General features: G+C 44.7%; 1 protein-coding gene across 5 annotated transcripts in view; it reads right to left on the bottom strand.

Annotated features, from left to right (window-relative positions):
- The window catches only part of CAMKK2 (calcium/calmodulin dependent protein kinase kinase 2), a 67,392-nt gene that overhangs the window by 48,468 nt on the left and 317 nt on the right, over positions 1–18,607 (bottom strand). The window contains exon 1 of one of the 5 annotated variants that reach the window (XM_031948551.1): positions 17,254–17,394. The exons of the other annotated variants lie outside the window; for them this stretch is intronic. The gene's annotated coding sequence lies outside the window, so the exon portion shown is untranslated. Of the gene's footprint in view, positions 1–17,253; positions 17,395–18,607 lie in introns of those variants that run through there. 5 annotated transcript variants of the gene reach the window in all.

The following is an 18,607-nucleotide window of genomic DNA, read 5'->3' as shown; positions in this document are numbered from 1 at the left end:
AGGAGTAATCGCCTTACATCAGTGTTATCCCAAGAACAATGAAAGTTGAGTAGTAGCTAAGTGATGACACCCGTGGTTATCTATCTTATACTCTGGTGAAATCTCTTAGTACTTTTCAATGTAAATAAGTCAATTCAAAGATAACAGAAGTGGAGTATGAGTACCAGACCCAGGTTACAGGTGAGTTACACCGTTAAGCTCCACTCTTAAGAAATTATGACTATGAATAATTCAGAGAAACATGAGAAGCCTGGTATACAATAGGCAGGTAGCAAAATACAGTAGAAAGAACAGTGACTCCAAAACCCAAGGACCTGGATTCAAATCCCATTTTTGCCACATACTTCCTATGTAACCATCAGCAAGTCAGTTGGTATGTTAGAAAGCATGGTAAATTTACTAAATTAGAAACCCCGTTTCAAATCCCAGCTCTGCCACTTACTATCTGTCTAACATAAGTAAGTTATTTCTATTCCTCAGTTTCCTCATCTATAAAACCAGGGTGGCAACTAGGCCTCTGAGGTCCCTTCCAGTTTTATGGTCCTCTCAACTGATACAGCATGAAATAAAACAACCAGAAAACAATTTTGATAATGACTATAATGTCGAATGAAAGAAACACATAAGAAGGAAAAATGTTCAATTATAATAACAAAACATAGTCCTGAAAATAAACCACAAGAATAATAATAACATGTCATTCTGTGAAATACTTTACAGAAATTATTTCATAAGTCTTTATATAGCACTTACTATGTGCCAGCTACTGCTCTAAGTGCTTTACAATATTATCTAATTTTGTCCTCACAGCACCTTCAAGAGGTAAGTGCTATGAATATCCTTATTTTACAGATGAGGAAACTGAGGCAAACATATTAAGTGACTTACCCAAGGTCACATAGCTTTTAAGTATACAAAGCTGCTTTGGAACTTAGATCTTCTTTGACTCAGGATCCTAACCTCTAACCAAAACCCCTATCAAGGATGAGAAAATATATTTTGCTCCCTTCACTGAAGAAGCAGGGAGCTAGACATAAAAACATGGCATACATTATCACATATAACTGAATAGTTTTGCTCAACTTTTTTTAGGTTAAACATATGCAATTCTTCTAAACATTTCCATGCTCACCATGCTGGGTAAAAAAAAAAAAAAAAAAATCAGATCGAAAGGCAAAAAACATGAGAAAGGAACAACCAGCAAACAACAAAAGTAAAAAAACAAAAGGTGAAAACACTAGGCTTCAATCCATATTCAGTCTCCATAGTTCTCTCTCTGGATGTGAATTGGCACTTTCTGTCCCAAGTCTATTGGAATTGCCTTGAATCACTTCATTGTTGAAAAGAGTCATGTCGATCACAGCTGATCATCACATAATCTTCTTGTTACTATACACAATATTCTCTTGATCCTGCTCATTTCACTCAGCATCAATTCCCATAAGTCTCTCCCTGTTTCTCTGAAATCATCCTGTTGATCATTTCTTATGGAACAATAATATTCCATAATATTCATATACTACAATTTACTCAATCATTCCCCCACTGATGGGCATCCACCCAGTTTCTAGTTTCTTGCCACTACACAAAGAGCTACCACAAACATTTTTGCACATGTGGGTCCTTTGCTCTCTCTTCTGATCTCTTTGAGATATAGACCCAGTAGAGATACTGTTGAATCAAAGAGTATTCATAATTTAATAGCTCTTTGAGCGTAGTTTCAAATTGCTCTCCAGAATGGTTAGCTCAGTCCATAATTTCACCAACAATGCATCAGTGTCCCAGTTTTCCCACATCCCTTCCAACATTTGTCATTATCTTTTCCTGTCATCTTAGTCAATTTGAAAGGAAGTGGTACCTCAGAGGTGCTTAATTTGCATTTCACTAATAAATAGTAATTTACTTTGCTAGACTTTTTTCCCCTGAGGCAATCGGGGTTAAGTGACTTGCCCAGGAACACACAGCCAGGAAGTGTTAAGTGTCTGAGACCAGATTTGAACTCAGGTCCTCCTGCCTTCAGGCCTGGGGCTCCATCCACTGCACCACCGAGTTGCCCCTGTTAAACTTTTTAAATGCCTTTTTCAATCTTTTACAAAGACTTTGTTGAAATGGAAGTAGGGAAATTTTTCAGAAATGAGCATGATGATATCAACAGAAAAAGAACTGGGAAAGGAATTGGGCCCGTGATCTTAATGTAGATAAGTGAAGGAAATTCCCTCTAGTTATGCAGGTTGGCATGTTCTATACCTACAGGTGCAGGTTAAATGACTCATCCAGAGTCACAGTCCATGTGCATCAGAGGCCAGGACCTAGGTCTTTCTGACTCCCCAGACAGCATCTGTACCACTGCCTAATGATAGGAAAATTAAACATTTTTTTTCTTTAAAGGAGACCTCTGCACTACTACATACCTCTCAGATTGGCTAAGATGACAAGAAAAGATAATGACGAATGTTAGAGGGGATGCGGGGAAACTGGGACACTGATGCATTGTTGGTGGAGTTGGGAACTGATCCAACCATTCTGGAGAGCAATCTGGAATTATGTTCAAAGGTATATCACACTGTGCAAAACTTTTGATCTAGCAGTCTCACTACCGGATTTGTATCCCAAAGAATCTTAAATGAGGGAAAGGGACCCACATGTGCAGAAATGTTTGTGGCAGCCCTGTTTGTAGTGGCAAGAAACTGGAAACTGAATGGATGCCCATCAGCTGGAGAATGGCTGAATAAATTGTGGTATATGAATATTATGGAATATTATTGTTCTGTAAGAAATGACCAGCAGGAGGATTTCAGAAAGGCCTGGAGAGACTTACATGAACTGATGCTGAGGGAAATGAGCAGGACCAGGAGATCATTGTACATGGCCACAGCAAGATTATGTGATGATGAATTCTGGTGGCTCTTTTCATCTAGCAGTTAATTCATTTCCAATGATCTTGTGATAGAGAGAGCCATCTGCACCCAGAGCGAGGATTGTGGGGACTGAGTATGTAGCACAACATGGATTTTTCATTTTTGTTGTTGTTTGCTTGCATTTTGTTTTCTTTCTCATTTTTTTTCTTTTCATGAATTGTGGAAATATGTTTAGAAGAACTGCACATGTTTAATCTATATTGAATTACTTGCCATCTAGGGGAGGGGTTGGGGGAAAGGGAGAGAAAAAAATTTTGGAACACAAGGTTTTGCAGGGATGAATGTTGAAAATTATCTAGGCATACATTTTGAAAATTTAAAAAAAAAAAACTTTAATAAAAATAAAAGAAGAAGAAGACCTCTGGGGTCCCTCCCTGCAAGAGCCTGAAAGCTAAAACTCTGCTAAGAGTCTCTTCTTCGTGCCCCTCTGCCATCATGACATTAGGAACAAGGTATCAGAAATCTCCAACTTTAATCCTATGGTGGTTCCCCTGCTATAGCGTTGAGAACACTGGAACCTTTGAGCCGAAAATGCCCTGAAAATTTAGGTGAGCAAATTTTGACCAAGAAGGAAAGGACTCCTCTGGAGCAGGGGGGCCTGGGTAAATTCCCTCCTCTGGACCATCCTCCAGAGTTGCCTCTCCCTAGGACTGAACTGACCTTGACATCCTACACTTGCTTCTCTCAAGACCAGTCTCACATGTGGGCATCAGAACGGGAACGTGGCTAACCCTTGGCCTGGCTGGCATTGGCCAAAGATCTGAAAGGGGAAGAGAGACTAAAAGGGTTGATCCGTGAAGCACATGATTTTCAACTTTTGTTTTGATTTTTCTTTTTTCTAGTCATTAACACGACTAATATGGAAATAAGTTTAAAATAACTAAAAATATACAACCTATATCAGATTGCTTGTTGTCTTGGGGAGGGGGGAGCAAAGAGAAGGAGAAAAAAATTGGAACTCAAAATCTTATAAAAGTGAATGTTGATAACTATCTTTACACGTAATTGGAAAAAATAAAATACTATTAAAGGAAAACTAAATAATATATAATATTAGTTAATAAATAATAATAATAATAATCCATTCTCAGCCCAAAGCACACGCCCAGTCCCAGATCAGCCACAAACTAGGGTATAACATTAGACAAATCACTTCCTTCCCCTCGCTATAAAATGAAGGGACTGCCCTATGAAGGATTTAAGAACTCTGATCAACTCAGTGGCCAACCTCGATTCCAGAGGACTGCTGAGGGAGTACTCTGCTTGCCCCTTAGCAGAGAAATGATGAAGTCAAGGTGCCAATATTGGATTTTGTGTACCTATGTCTACTTGTTACAAGGGGTTTATTTTTCTCCTTTTAGGAGACGGAATTTAGGAATAGCATTTAGGAAGAGAGGATGTGGAGAGATTTTTCTTCATTAAAAAAAAATACTTTTTAAAAAATGAGAGAGCAGCTACATGGTACTATAGTGAATAGAGCAGGGGTCCTCAAACTATGGCCTGTGGGCCAGATGTGGCAGCTGAGTGAGGACAATTATCCTCCTCACTCAGGGCTATGAAGTTTCTTTATTTAAAGGCCCACAAAACAAAGTTTTTGTTTTTACTATAGTCCGGCCCTCCAACAGTCTGAGGGACAGTGAACTGGCCCCCTATTTAAAAAGTTTGAGGACCCCTGGAATAGAGCATTGGTCCTAGAATCAGGAAGACTTGAATTCAAATCCATCCTCAGGTACTTGACACTACCTATGAGATCCTGGGCAAGTCATTTAAGTCCAATTGCCTTGACAAAAAACAAACAAACAAGCAAAAAGTGAGGAAGTTAGTAAAGAGACACTGAATTTGGTGTTTTTAAAAAAAATCTTTGGAGGCAACTAGGTGGTACAGCAGTTAGAACATTAGTCCTAGAGTCAGGAAGACCTGTGACTTCAGACACTTGACACTAACTGTATGACCCTGGACAAGTCACTTAACCTCAATTGCCCCCTCCCCCCCAAAAAAAAAGTCTCAAAAATATTTTTTGGGGGAAAAAAATGAGGCAATTGATAGAACTGGATCTGAAAGAGACCTTAGGGACCACATGGTCCAGTTCTCTTTTATAGCTTGAGAATTTGGTGAAGTGATTCTCCCAGAGTGACCAAGGGACTAAAGGCCAAGTTAGGATTGAAATCTGGGTCCTCTACATCCCTCCCAGTCTCAACATAAACAGAGGCTGCACTCTCCACCTCTTCTGCCCTAGCCCCTGTTTTCTTCTCCAGGTTATACTTTGTTTTTCTGAGTTAACCTCCCACCGCAGGCGCGAGCCCAAAGACACCGACAAAAGGCATTCCACGCATGAGCTCCACGGTCAAGGCTCCCTTGGCTCCTTCCAATGGCATCTTTCCAAGGAAAACAAGCCGCCACCTGCAAACCTCCAGGCCACCAGGAGGGAAGACTTCCTGCCTTATCCACTTACATCTGCCCAACAAGCAAACACGCATTCTTCATCCACTAGGCCTTCTCAGACCAAAGCTTCCTCTTTTTTTAAGGGTAGGGTAAGGACGGTTAAAAGCATATATTTGGGGCCAGCTCAAAAATAAGTGAAATGAATAACGGTTTGGGCATGTATACTTATTGTGTATCTAATTTATACTTTAATACATTTAACATCTACTGGTCATCCTTCCATCTGGGGGAGGGAGTGGGGGGAAGGAGGGGAAAAATTGGAACAAGAGGTTTGGCAATTGTCAATGCTGTAAAGTTACCCATACATATAACCTGTAAATAAAAGGCTATTAAAAAAGAAAAGAAGTGAAATGGCTAATAACAATAATAGTTTAATGACATATTTGAGACTGGTGAACATAACTTATGGGAACTTTACTGCAGACTTAGAGATAGAAAGAACACCAGCTTTGGAATCAAAAGTCCCGAGTTCAAATCTCACCTACGATGGTTACCACTTGGGTGACAACATTTTCGGTTCCTTCTCTATAAAATGGATGGTCAGACTAGCAGACTTCTGAGATCTTTCCCAGCTCTAGAACCACAAAAGAGTCTATAAGGTGATGAGCCTCCGGGTGCCTCATTATCCTCCCAGGGGCCTCCTATCTAGTTATATTATAATCCTTCACCAGAAGGTACCAGACTTTGAGGTCCTTTCTCAAGGGTGAACTGAGTGGAGCTTTCAAACTCTGCAGCAGAGTGCAACTCCAATGGGTGGGCCCCGTTGTTTGAATGCCAAATGTAGGTTTGCCTAAAAGGCTATTTTATGAAGAAGTCACACAGGCAGACCTTCACCTGGCGCTCAGGAAAAGATCGACGAAGGCACCATCCAGGTCTTCCCAAAGAAGTCTGGGATTGATTGTGAGACATGGGAACTGGCAGGACCTTGCAGCACGGTGTACCCACATCAAAGAAGGTGCAGCTTTATAAGCAAAGCAGAATTGCAGTAGATAAAGGAAATGTGAACTGTGCAAATCCAGAGACATCCCTGTGTTCTACTGGAATATTTGTGTTTATAATGCATCTTTGGTGGAGTTGTGAACTGATCCAGCCATTCTGGAGAGCAATCTGGAACTATGCCCAAAGGGCTGTAAAATTGTGCATACCCTTCGATCCAGCAGTCTCACTACTCTCCCAAAGAGATCATAAAAAAGGGGAAAGGACCCACATGTGCCAGAATGTTGGTGGCAGCCCTTTTCATGGTGGCAAGGAACTGGAATCTGAGCGGATGCCCATCAGTTGGGGAATGGCTGAATAAGTTATGGCATATAAATGTTATGGAATATTATTGTTCTGTAAGAAATAATCAGCAGGATGAGTTCAGAAAAGCCTAGAGAGACTTATAGGAACTGATGCTAAGTGAAATGAGCAGAACTAGGAGAACACTGTATGCAGTAATAGCAACACTGTGTGATGATCAGCTGTGATGGAGATACAATATGTGATCCTAGACAACTCCAGTGGGGGTTGGAAAATGCCATCCGCATCCAGAAAAGAAAAAAAGGACCATGTACAATCTATGGAAGAGCCTTCTGAGCTCCCCTTGGTCTGCTCAACCACAGCCAAATACACTGCACCTGGATCCCAACACTGTGATGTCATCAATCCTCTTCCAAAACGAAGGATGAACAAGGGGCTAGCACAGGGGCACAGAGCCAGAATGCTGGAGGCAGAATCTGAACCCAGACCTTCCCACATTCAGCTTTAGGGCTCACCCAGCAAGCCAGAAACCAGGCACTTTTAGAAAGAACCCATTTCTCCCTCCCCCATCAAGGCTGGAGAAGAAGCTCCTGGGTCCTCTTCCTAAAAAGCTGACCATGCCCTGGGGGAAAGCTGCAGGTTAGAAGAATTATTGCCCCATTGACAATTACATAATGTAGCTCTGAGCCCTACAGAGGAAACACTGAAGTCGGGTCTCAGAGGGCTGGCTGGAAGCCCTAAAGCCTGCAGGGATGGGATTTGGGGGAGAGCAGGCTCAGCTTTTGTTCGCCCTCGCCCTTGTCCCATCTGTCCCCATGCCCCCTCCCTCCAGCTGAAAGAGGCCCCGGGGCTTTCCTGGGAGTAAGATGTGCCCCCACACACAGAGGAAAGAAATGAATTCCTCTCCCACAGGCACAGCCCCACTGCCTGGCAACTTGGAAGGCGCCTTGGTGGAGTCTTCAGGCAGCCTGTGCCCACTCACAGCCCGCCCTCGATATTGCTGTTTGGAATGGCAAGGCTGGCGCTGCCCAAACCAGGCCATCCTTAGGCAGAAAGCTCCCCAAGTGCTGGAGGAAAGGGGGGGGGAGAAATGGGGAGGAGGAGAGGAAGAAAAGGAAGAGGGAAAGGGAAATGAGAAGGGGGAAAGGGAAAGAGGGAAAGGGAAAGGGAAAGGGGAGAAGAGAAAGGGAAGGAGGAGGGAAAGGAGAAAAGGAAGGGAGAAAGAAAGGGAAAAGAGATGGGGGAAAAGGGAAGGAAAAGAAAAGGCAGAAGAGAGAGGGAAGGAGGAGGGAAAAGGAAAGGAGAAGGGGGAATGGGAAAGAGGAGGGAAAGAGAAAGGGGAGAAGAGAGAGGGAAGGAGGAGGGAAAGGAGAACAGGAAGGGAGAAAGAAAGGGAAAAGAGATGGGGAAAGGGAAGGAAAAGAAAAGGCAGAAGAGAGAGGGAAGGAGGAGGGAAAGGAGAAGGGGGAACGGGAAAGAGGAGGGAAAGAGAAAGGGGAGAAGAGAGAAGGAAAGAGGAGGGAAAGGGAAAGGAGAAGGGAGAAAGAGGAGAGAAAGAGAAAGGGGAGAAGAGAGAAGGAAAGAGGAGGGAAAGGGAAAGAAGAAGGGAGAAACAGAAAGAAGAGAGAAAGAGAAAGGGGAGAAGAGAGAGGGAAGGAGGAGGGAAAGGAGAACAGGAAGAGAGAAAGAAAGGGAAAAGAGATGGGGAAAAGGGAAGGAAAAGAAAAGGCAGAAGAGAGAGGGAAGGAGGAGGGAAAGGGAAAGGAGAAGGGAGGAAAGGGAGGAAAGAAAGGGAAAAGAGAAGGAAAGAGAGAAGGGAAAGGAAAGGGAGAAAAAGAGGAGGGATAGAAAGGGAGAAGAGAGGGAGGAGGAGGAAAGAGACAGAAGAGAAAGAAAGGGAAAAGAGATGGGGAAGGGAAGGAAGAAAAGGACGAAGAGAGAGGGAGGAGGAGGAAAGGAGAGAGGAATGGGAAAGGGAGGGAGAGAAAGAAGAGATGGGGAAGAGAGGGAAAGGAAACAGGAAAGGCAGAAGAGGAAAGAGACAGGAAAGGAAGGAAGAAAAGGAGAAAGAGAGAGAGGGAAGGAGGAGGAAAGGGAAAGGGAAGGGGAGAGGAAAGAGGAAAGAGAAAGGAGAAGAGAGAGGAGGAGAGGAAAGGAGGAAAGGAGAGGGACAGGAAAGGAGGAAAAGAAAGGAAAAGAGAAGGGAAAGAGGAGGAAGGAGAAGAGAAAGAGGCAGAAAGAGGGAAAGAGGGAAGGAGGAGGGAAAGGGAAAGGAGAAGGGAGAAAGAGAAAGAGGAGGGAAAGGAAAGGGGAAGAAAGCAGAGAAGGAAAGAGGAGGGAAAGGAGAAAGGAAGGAAAGGAAGGAAGGGAAAGAGGAGGAAAGAAAAGGCAGAGAAGAGAGGGAAGGAGGGCAAGGGAAGGGAAAAGGAAGAGGAGAAGGGGAAAGAGAAGAAGAGGAGGAGAAGAGAGAGAAAGGGAGAAGAAAGGAGAGAGAGAAGGAAAGAGGAGGAAAGGAGAAAAGAGAAAGAGAAAGAAAGGGAAAAGAGGAGTAGGGAAGAAAGGAACGGGAAAAGAAAAGGCAAAGAGATGGGGAAGGGAGGAGGAAAGGAGAAAGAGGAGAGGAGGAGAAGAAAGGAAAAGAGATAGGGGAAGCGGAAAGGGAGGGAAAGAAAGGCAAAGAGAGAGGAAGAGGAGGGAAAGGAAAGTGAAAGGAGAAGGAAAGAGGAGGGAAAGGGGAAAAGAGAGAAGGAAGGAGGAGGGAAAGGGAAAGGGAAGGAAAGAGGAAAGAGGGAGGGAAGAAAGAAAGGCAGAAGAGAGAAGGAAGAGGAGGGAAGGGAAAGAAGAAGCGGAAAGAGAGAAGAGGAAAGGGACAAGGTTGAGAGAGGAGGAGAAGGGAGAGGGAAAGGAGAAAGGAGGAGAAGCAAAGGAGAAAAGATCCTGGACCAGGAAGGAAACAGGCCAAAAGCAAATAGATGAGGAGAGGAACAGGAAAAGCCACGAAGTTCTCTGACAGAGGAGGAAATGCATGTATAATCTTGGGCAAGGAGACCAGAATTAATGCTCAGGGAAAGTCTTGAAATTGAGACATGGTTTGATGAACCATAGACTGGCTAGGACAATGACGAAGGATCCTCCGAAGATATTGAAGTAATCATGTTCAGCAATAGGAGGATTAAAAGGGAAAAACTTTTCAGCAAGGTTTGATTCCATCAATAGTCACTGGAGTCAAAGTCCTGGATAGTGATAGTATTTAAAGCTATGTCAATATATGTATGGACAGGAGCTGTAGGAAAGTCCCTTGCCTCAAAGTTCTTTTGGTCTTCACAGGAGCTGGAATGCATCCTGTTCCAGAAGGCTGAAGGAAAGGTGACAAGGTGACAGGGATGAGGACTGTCAATGTTCACACATCAATCTGGCATGTTCTGAGGCAAACGTCGGCATTCCCCTTCCCACCTCAGCCTCCACAGCTTCTTCCACGAGCCCCAGGAATAAATATCTAGATCCGGATAGCCTGAATTTCTAGTGTCTCACCTTAAGAGTTCCGACCTAAGGGAACAAATTCACCTTGTATCAACTTTCAGGAAAAGATGGCAACAAATTATCTTAGAACCTCTTTCTTTCTCTGTAGAGATGAGTTCCACATTTTCGAAGGTCCTATGAACCCTCTCAATCTTCTAGATCAATAATACAGGTACCTGTCCAGTCCCTGATGTGAATAACCTGTTTCATGGGTTTAAAAGCCTGGCCGACACACCCTGGGTCCCCTCTACTGCTTCTGAAAATTCTCATGCATTTATCTTGTTGAATAACAAATGCTTCCTGGATATGATCATTTACTTATTCATCTATCTATATAATATACACTTTATTATACATAAGTACATGTACTTATATATAATATATAACACATATGTGCATATATATGTATATAGTGTGTACATGTGTATGTCTGTCCTTGTGCATAATGTATTTCATTGGATTATGAGTCCATTACAAGGAGGGAATGTTTCATCCTCTGTTCTCATGCAGTGCCTGACACATGGTAATCAATTAATAAATGCTTGTTGATTGAAGCCTTCCCAACCTCTTCCCGATCAATCAGCAAGCATTTATTAAGCTCCTGCTGTGTACACATCAGGCACTCTGGTTACAAAGACAAAGAATCAAACAAGCATTTATTAAGCCCTTGCTGTGTACACATCAGACACCTTTGTTACAAAGACAAAAAATTAAATAAACATGTATTAAGTCCTTGCTGTGTGCTTGTCAGACACTTTGGTTACAAAGACAAAGAATTAAATAATCTCTGCCTTCCACAAGTTTATAGTCTAGCAAACTCTTGGTATATGGTCCAAGTCTCTCATTTTATAGATGAGGAAACAGAAGCTGAAAGGTGAAATGATTCAGTTCGTGGCAAAAGTGGTTTGAAAGTCCTCTGATTGGTTAATCACCAAGTACTTAATGAAGTGCTTACTGTGTAGGGAAGGGGAAGCTAGGTGGCGTGACAGTGGAGAGAGCACTAGCCCTGGAATCAGCAGGATCTAGTTCAAATCCCACCTCAGGCACTTAAAGTTTTCTAGCTGTGTTACCTGAAGTCACTCACTCAGTTTGGGGAGTGGGCAGGAGAGCAGAGGTCTTCGTGATGCCCCCAAAACTTGATTTTCCAATAAATAAACAAGGTCATTTGGAAACCTGCCCTTCATTGTAACAGGTACAACTCCACAGCTCCACACCCCACGATTCCCTGAGTGATGGGCAGAACTGAGGCGACAATGGCAAAGGTATGGATTTCACGGAGGGTCCCACCATCAGCTTCCATTGCCCTGCAGACATCAAATAGGCCCTCCCATCTGCCACACAATTCTTGAACAGAAGCAGCAGAGGTCAAGGGATCCGCTGCTAAACTTTCAGGCACAAGACCTGGGTTCAAATTCCAGGTCTGATGTCTGCTAGCTGTGTGACCATGAATAAATCACTTAATCTCTGAATCCCAGTTTTTTTTATCAATTGAGCTCAATGACATCTGAGGACCTTTCCAAGTGCTACAACTATCCCCCACCCCCCACCCTGTCCTCTTCCCCATCGGTTTCTCCAGAAGGGACTGGACTCAAAGACCTCTAAGGCTCTCCCAACCCTAGACTTATGATTCCATGAGGTCCCTGGCCCAGTTTCCCCACCTATAAAATGAGAGGGTTGGTCTGAAAAGCCTCTGAGAGCTCTAAAATTCCCTTCAACCTTTAGAGAGAGGAGTCTAAGGACTGGAGACAACAAGATAGCAGAGTGGGCCAGGAAGTGAAGTCTTCTGGGACCTGAATTTGAACCCTGCCTCAGCCCCTTCCTACAGGTATGATCCTGAACAAGTTACTCTGTCAATCAATGGACAAGCACTTATTAGTCACCTACTATGTTCTGGGCACTGTCACAGGCCCTGAGGATGCAAACACAAAGAAGGAAATGATCCCTTTTCTCCCTCTTTCAGCTTGTTTCCTCTATAAATGGGAATAATAATAACACCTACCTTCTCAGGGCTGTTATAAGGAGCAAAGACAGGGGAAGGGGGAAGAGAACAAGCATTCATTAACCGCCTACAATGTGCCAGGCATTGAGCTAAGAGCTTTACAAATATTACCTAATTTAATCCCCGTTAATAGTCCTGAGATAAAGGTGATTTTATGATCCCCATTTTACAAATGAAGAAATGGAGGAAGGCAAAGGTTAAATGCCTTGCTGGGATAACACAGCTAGGAAATGTTTGAAGCTGTATATGAATTTGGTCTTCTTGACTCCGGGATCACGGCTCTATCCACTGGGCTACCTGGCCATCATGTACAGTAGTCTGTAAACCTTAAAAGCCCAGCTATTACATACATGTGAGTTATTATTACGTTTGTTCTATTGTCAGGGAAGGTTGTGTGTCCTAGAAAAGGGGAAGCATCTCTAGCCCGAGTCCCTGGAAACTTGTGGCTGTCCCCTGGGGAAATGGTCAGGCCTACTTAACAGAGATCAATTCATTCCACTCATCCAATGATGGTCAACATGGAGCGATTTCCCTTCAGCCTACACCTCCCCCCCAAACCCACCCTCTTCCACCGAGCTCTATGACAACCGGACTGAATTGGTCTCTATTAAATAGGTCTGGCCCTTCTAGCTGTTCCTCCAAAAGCCTTGAATTCTTTCCATTTTAAATCCATGATTCCTTATGCTGAGGATGAGGCTGGGGACCATGGACTTGGGATTCTGGAAGTAGAGTTAAAAGGGGCCTCAGAGTCCAAGAACGCAATTCTCTCATTTAACAGATGAGGAAACTGAGGTCCAGACTCATAGAGCCATGCTTTGGACTCAGGTCCCCCCAGTTCCAAACTCAGTATTCTTTCCAATGCCCCACATGTGACCAGTTCCAGAAGAGCCCCCAGCTTGGAGAGGAGGAATGGAGCAAGCCCAGCCCTCAGATCTCTCGCTAAATCACTGTACTCTCCACCCCTTGAAATCAAGGGGGAACGAGAAGTGGAGAGTTCTTGTTTGTGTGTTTGGTTAATCCTATAGAAGCTGTGCTAGATCAGGGCTGGTTTGCAGTCAGCTACAGTAAGGCAGCAGAAAGGACAAGATGAGCGGACATATCCTCTCTAGACCAGGATTCCTCTATAAACATCCAACTGAAGGAAAGGGGAAGAGGAGGAGGAGAGCAAAGTTTAGGAGAAGGGAGGGATGAGAAGGAGAAGAAAAGAAAGCAAGAAAGGAAAAAGGGATGAAGAAAAAGGAATGGAGGGAAAGGGAAGAAGAAAGAAAAAGGAAGGAAGGAGGCAGAAAGAGAGAAAGAGAGAGAGAGAGAGAGAGAGAGAGAGAGAGAGAGAGAGAGAGAGAGAGAGAGAGAGAGAGAGAGAGAGAGAGAGAGAAATACAGTACTAAAGATCAAGGATTGGAACCATATTCCCTGGAAACTAAACCTATTGAACCTCCCAATCCACATGCACTAATTCAGACCAGATGGAGGGTGATTTACTTTGAAAAAGCCAAAAAACCCAAAACAACCCCACTCTTATAAAACAAACATAAATAAGAGGCCCTCTGACTCAAAGAGAAACCTGAAATAGCATTCACCCAGAAAAACGCTGGCGCAGAAAGCATTCCGAAAGGCAAATAGGAACCATCTGCCCCTTGTGAGCTCATCCACTGGTGAAGAGTGTCGGGAGTTCAGTGACTCCCCAGCCGGCCCCAGCTGGGCCCTGGAACCTGGAAGTTACTTCACGGGGTGCCCCGAGTTTCTGTGTGCACCACATAGCATCACTTTCCAAAGACGGCACAAATAATCAGCTTTGCACATATATGGAGAGCTATTTTTCAAATGTGTCAATGTTATTTCTGATTTATAAAACACAAATCTCATTACAATTATAAATGAATTCTTGGCAGTCTTTTGTTATTACTCAATTATAAACAGATGCTAATAGTATGGCTGCTCCTATGATGGAGGGACGGGTGTGTCTGATTTTTTTTTAACTTTATAAGGAACCTTTAGGTTTGAGAAGACTGAGGAACCGATGAGTTTGAACAACAAGGCAGGAAATATGATATTTCAGATCGATATTTTTTAATAAAGTATCGGCTACAGGCCAAGAGCGTGCTAGGGATACAGATGCAATGAAACAATCCACCATATAAACTTTGCTGAGTGGTTCTTCTGAAATAGTGGCGGGAATTTCCATGATAAGCGAGCTCTCTCACCCCAAAAAGAATCAAAAGTTCCCTTCCCAATATAGGACCAGGGACTTGGCTGAGAGATCTTGGGCAAATCACATGATCTCTCTGTCCCTCAATTTCCTTATCTTTAAAATAAGGAAGTTGGACTCAAGGGCTTCAAAAATCCCTTCTTCCTCTAAATCTATTACACCATGAACCACCTGGTTACTGATCAAGCTGGGTTTCCTAAGGTTTATATAGTAAAAGAAAAAAGAAAGTGGAAGTGAGATCTAGAATTAAATCCCAGTTCCTCCACCTATGTAATTGTAATAAGTTATGTGAGTTCTTTGGACCTTAGTATCTTCATCTGTAAAATGGGTGCAGAGATGAATTGGACTAGATGGTCTCTCCTCCTGGCTGTTATCCTATTCTCTCTACTTGTTTTTTGAAAACTGGATTCAAATCTCCTTTATGATTTAAAGAATCTTAGAGAAGGGCCAAGAGTACTATGAAGTTCAAAAAATTTTAATCTTGTCTAAGGTCACACTGCCAGAGGATGTCAGAGGCAGGACTTGAACGCAGGTCTTCCAGACTCCAAGATTAACCTTCTAGCTACCACATTATGCTGCCTCTCATACACTTACAATCCCAGTGATTTTACTGCTCAGTAGAGGGTGGAAGAGGCAATACATGCCTCGAATTGCTGCTATAAAGATCAGAAATAAATTATATAAATTTATATGTGCCAGAAATGCTGGAGATATATCAACTATCATCACCACCATCACCACCATCATTATCATCTAGACTGGGGTTCCTGACTGGGAGATGAGCCTTTTTCTCAATCATCCATCCCCTCCCCAGCATATAATCCTATGTTGTTCAATCATTCAGTTGTGTCCAACTCTTGGCGACCCCATTTAGGGTTTTCCCGGCAGAGATGCTGAAGCAGTTTTCCATTTCCTTCTTCAATTCATTTTACAGATAAGGAAACTAAGGCAAACAGGGTAGAGTGACTTGTCATGGGTCCAGAAAAAGGAGGTATCTGAGGCTAGATTTGAACTCAGGTCTTCCTAACTCCAAGCCTGATGCTCTAACCATTGCGCCATCTAGTACAAATCCCACCTAATTTTCTCTGTTTTCCTTCCACCAAATTATTTACTTAATACATTCATGAAGTCCCTATTCTGTATCAGGTGCTGGAGACAGATACAAAGATAAATATGAAATAGTCCCCGTCCTCGGGAGCTTACATTCTGTTGGGGAGAATATGTACAGAGAATAATTTGGAGTGGAAGGAAGTATAGATGAGCCTCAAGCAGGGGGTGACAAAGGCTTTGATTTGAGGGATATTAGGGATTCCAAGAGATGGAGGAAGGGAGATATGAGGAGGTTAAGAATAAATACTAGCTGTTTGACCCTGGGCAAGTACGTAACTTTTCTCAGCCTCCGTTTTCTCATCTACAAAATGGAGAGAGTGACAGTATCTAGTTCCCAGGACTGTTATGAGGACCCAACGAAATAACATGTAAAACACAATATGAATGTTTTTGTTTCGTTCAGTCATTTTTCAGTCACATCTGGCTCTTCATGACCCCATCTGGATTATTCTTAGCAGAGATACTGGAGTGCTTTGTCATTTCTTTCTCCAGCTCATTTGACAGATGAGGAAACTGAGGCAAAAATGAAGTGATTTATCCAAGGTCTCACAGCTACTAAGTGCCTGAGGCCAGATTTGAATTCAAGATAGAGTCTTCCTGATACAGGGCCACTACTCTATCCACTGTGCCATCTGCTCTCCGTTATATGGAAATTATTATTATCATTATTAGTATTAATGCTAGCAAGGATCTTTGTGATTGTTGTTTATCCTCCAACTCGAAGAGGACCGTGACATCCAGAAGAGGATGTCGTGACATGCAAGTAAATTGGGGTTAAGAGAGGGAGGGCTATGTAAGGTCGCCAGCCTCACTTTCCCCTCTAGAGTCAAGTGGGTCCAGTGGTCCAGATCAGGAGGATGCAGTGGGAGACCTTGGCTCTGTTAGTTTAAAGTAATAAGGATAATGGATAGGAAACAGAACCATATAACTGCCTAATACGTCTGACCATTGTCCATCCCTGCCCAAGAAACTCCAGTTCCCTATTTCCTCTTAGATAAATACAGACTCCCCCCCTTTGGCAGCTAAAGACCTTCACAGAATGGCTTCGCCTTGGTCATATAAAGAAGACTGGGTTGGATTAGTGAAAGCCTGGAGGCAGAGACCAGTTAAGAGGCTGAAGCCATGGGAGCCTTAGCTCCGGTGGTTGGCTGTGTGGGTAGAGAAGTCAGAAGCACAAACAGAAGCTCACATCAATACAAAGCACTTCCCCCACAACAAGCCCAGGAGGTACAATTTTCATTGTCCTAAATTTACAGATGAGAAGAAAAAAGACAAAAGGGAAAGTCAGAGCAGAGCCCCAAGAATGAAGAAGTGAAAAAAGACATTTCCTCCTCTCTAAAGGGGGGGGTGAGGGAACCCAGAGGTCTCTAAAATCCTTTCCAGATTTAAATCTTGGTACCCTAAGGTCTCCAGACCTGTGGGAAAACATGGACAAGAGTCACAGAAACGGGAGGTTAAAATCTGTGCCAGAACTATCCATCGGCTCTCAGGGAAGAGAGAAAAAAACAGCTTAGTATATTTAAGTGATCTGTTGTATTTAGGTGACAAGGTCACCTACAGATAGTCATGGAACTAAGGCTCAAACTCAAGGCCTTTGCCTCCAAGGCGCAGAGCCCATTCTACTTCCCTACATCACCTTCTCCACCCTCATTAAGACACCTCTGGAACGCTCACTCTAACGTGTATTAAAACAATGTACTCCTGGGTAAGCTCATTTGAGCAAGGCTCATATCTTACTCACTTTTATATCTGTCCCCACCCCACTCCCACAATGGAGCCATGTATCATCTTGATAAATATTAAGTAAGTGAATTTACCTTCCCAAATTAGGCAAAAGGAATGATTCCGCAAGGACTCTGACCCTGGAAATCCAGTGTCTTCCCATAGAAGGTGATGATTATACAAAATAACAGTTCTCTGGAAAAAGGGATATTCCATCCCCACCCACTCTAATCTCTTCTCCAGGGAGAGGAGCTCTTTTGTCTACCAAGCTTTCCCTCTAGCACTCCCTAGGAACAAGAGAAATAGCCAGGAGAGGAAAGTTCGATTTCCAGGTGGAGGTGAATGGGTTAAACACCATATTTTTTTTTCCTCCAGATCTTTTCTACCTATTATATAAAGGAGGAAACTGAGGCTGCAGGAGCTGGGCATCTGCCCCTTTCCTCAATAGGTGATTAGTGTCTGACCTGAAACGCCCACCTCTCTTCATCTGGAGGGGGCCTCAGGCTCGGAAAGAGGCAGAAGCAGGAGGTGTGGTGTGCCAGGAGACAGGTGAGAACAGCGAGGAAGTTGGGGTAACTGGGAAAACACCCCACTGCTGAGATAAGACAAAAGGAGGCGGAGGGGAGCAGGAAAGGCGCCCAGGGGAGCGGAGAAGGAGCCAGAAGGGCTGGCAGAAGATGGAGCAGATCCCCACCTCTGACCCACTGACAAGACTGGCTCAAGAAGTTGCCTCGGTATCTCAAAGCCTCGCAGAAAAGGTCCTTCTCCCCAGGCAGGGCGGCATCTGGGCTCTGGAGCCAAACTATCGGTAGAGATGGAAGTCTGGGCCAGCAGAGCCCTTCGGAGACGCCCTCCAATAGGGCAGGGAGGACCCCAGTGGGGAGGGACAAAGGCTCAGGGGGATGCTGCCCCCGTGGGTGCTGGGGGGGGTGCCCCCGTGGATTCCGGGGGAGGCGTGGGTGCTGGGGGTGCCGCCCCCCGTGGAGCTGGGATGCCGCCCCGTGGGTGCTGCCCCCGTGGGTGCCGGGGATGCTGTCCCCGTGGGTGCCGGGGGTGCTGTCCCCGTGGGTTCTGGGGGTGCTGTCCCCCGTGGGTGCTGCCCCCCCCGTGGGTGCCGCCCCCGTGGGTGTTGGGGGGGGGGATGCCGCCCCCGCGGGCGCTGGGGGTGCTGTCCCCGTGGGTGCCGGGGATGCCGCCCCCGTGGGTGTTGGGGGGAGGGGGTGCTGCCCCCGTGGGTGCCGGGGATGCCGCCCCCGCGGGCGCTGGGTCCCAGCCCGCCCGCCCCCCCAGCTCAGGAAGTGATGCGAGCCCAGGGCAGGCGGGCGGCTGTCCCCCGGCCAGAGTCCCCGGCTGCCCAGGACCCGGGACCCCTGCTGGCCAAGCCGGGGCACGCACCGGAGGGAGAGGGTGAGGCCGAGGCAGGGAGAGACGGACCCAGGGCGCCCGGGA

The sequence above is a fragment of the Sarcophilus harrisii genome, chromosome 1, assembly GCF_902635505.1.
Source record: "Sarcophilus harrisii chromosome 1, mSarHar1.11, whole genome shotgun sequence".
Taxonomy (NCBI): Eukaryota; Metazoa; Chordata; class Mammalia; order Dasyuromorphia; family Dasyuridae; genus Sarcophilus; species Sarcophilus harrisii.
The sequence above is the reverse complement of the archived record's forward strand: the minus strand, read 5'-3'. Positions and strand labels throughout refer to the sequence as shown.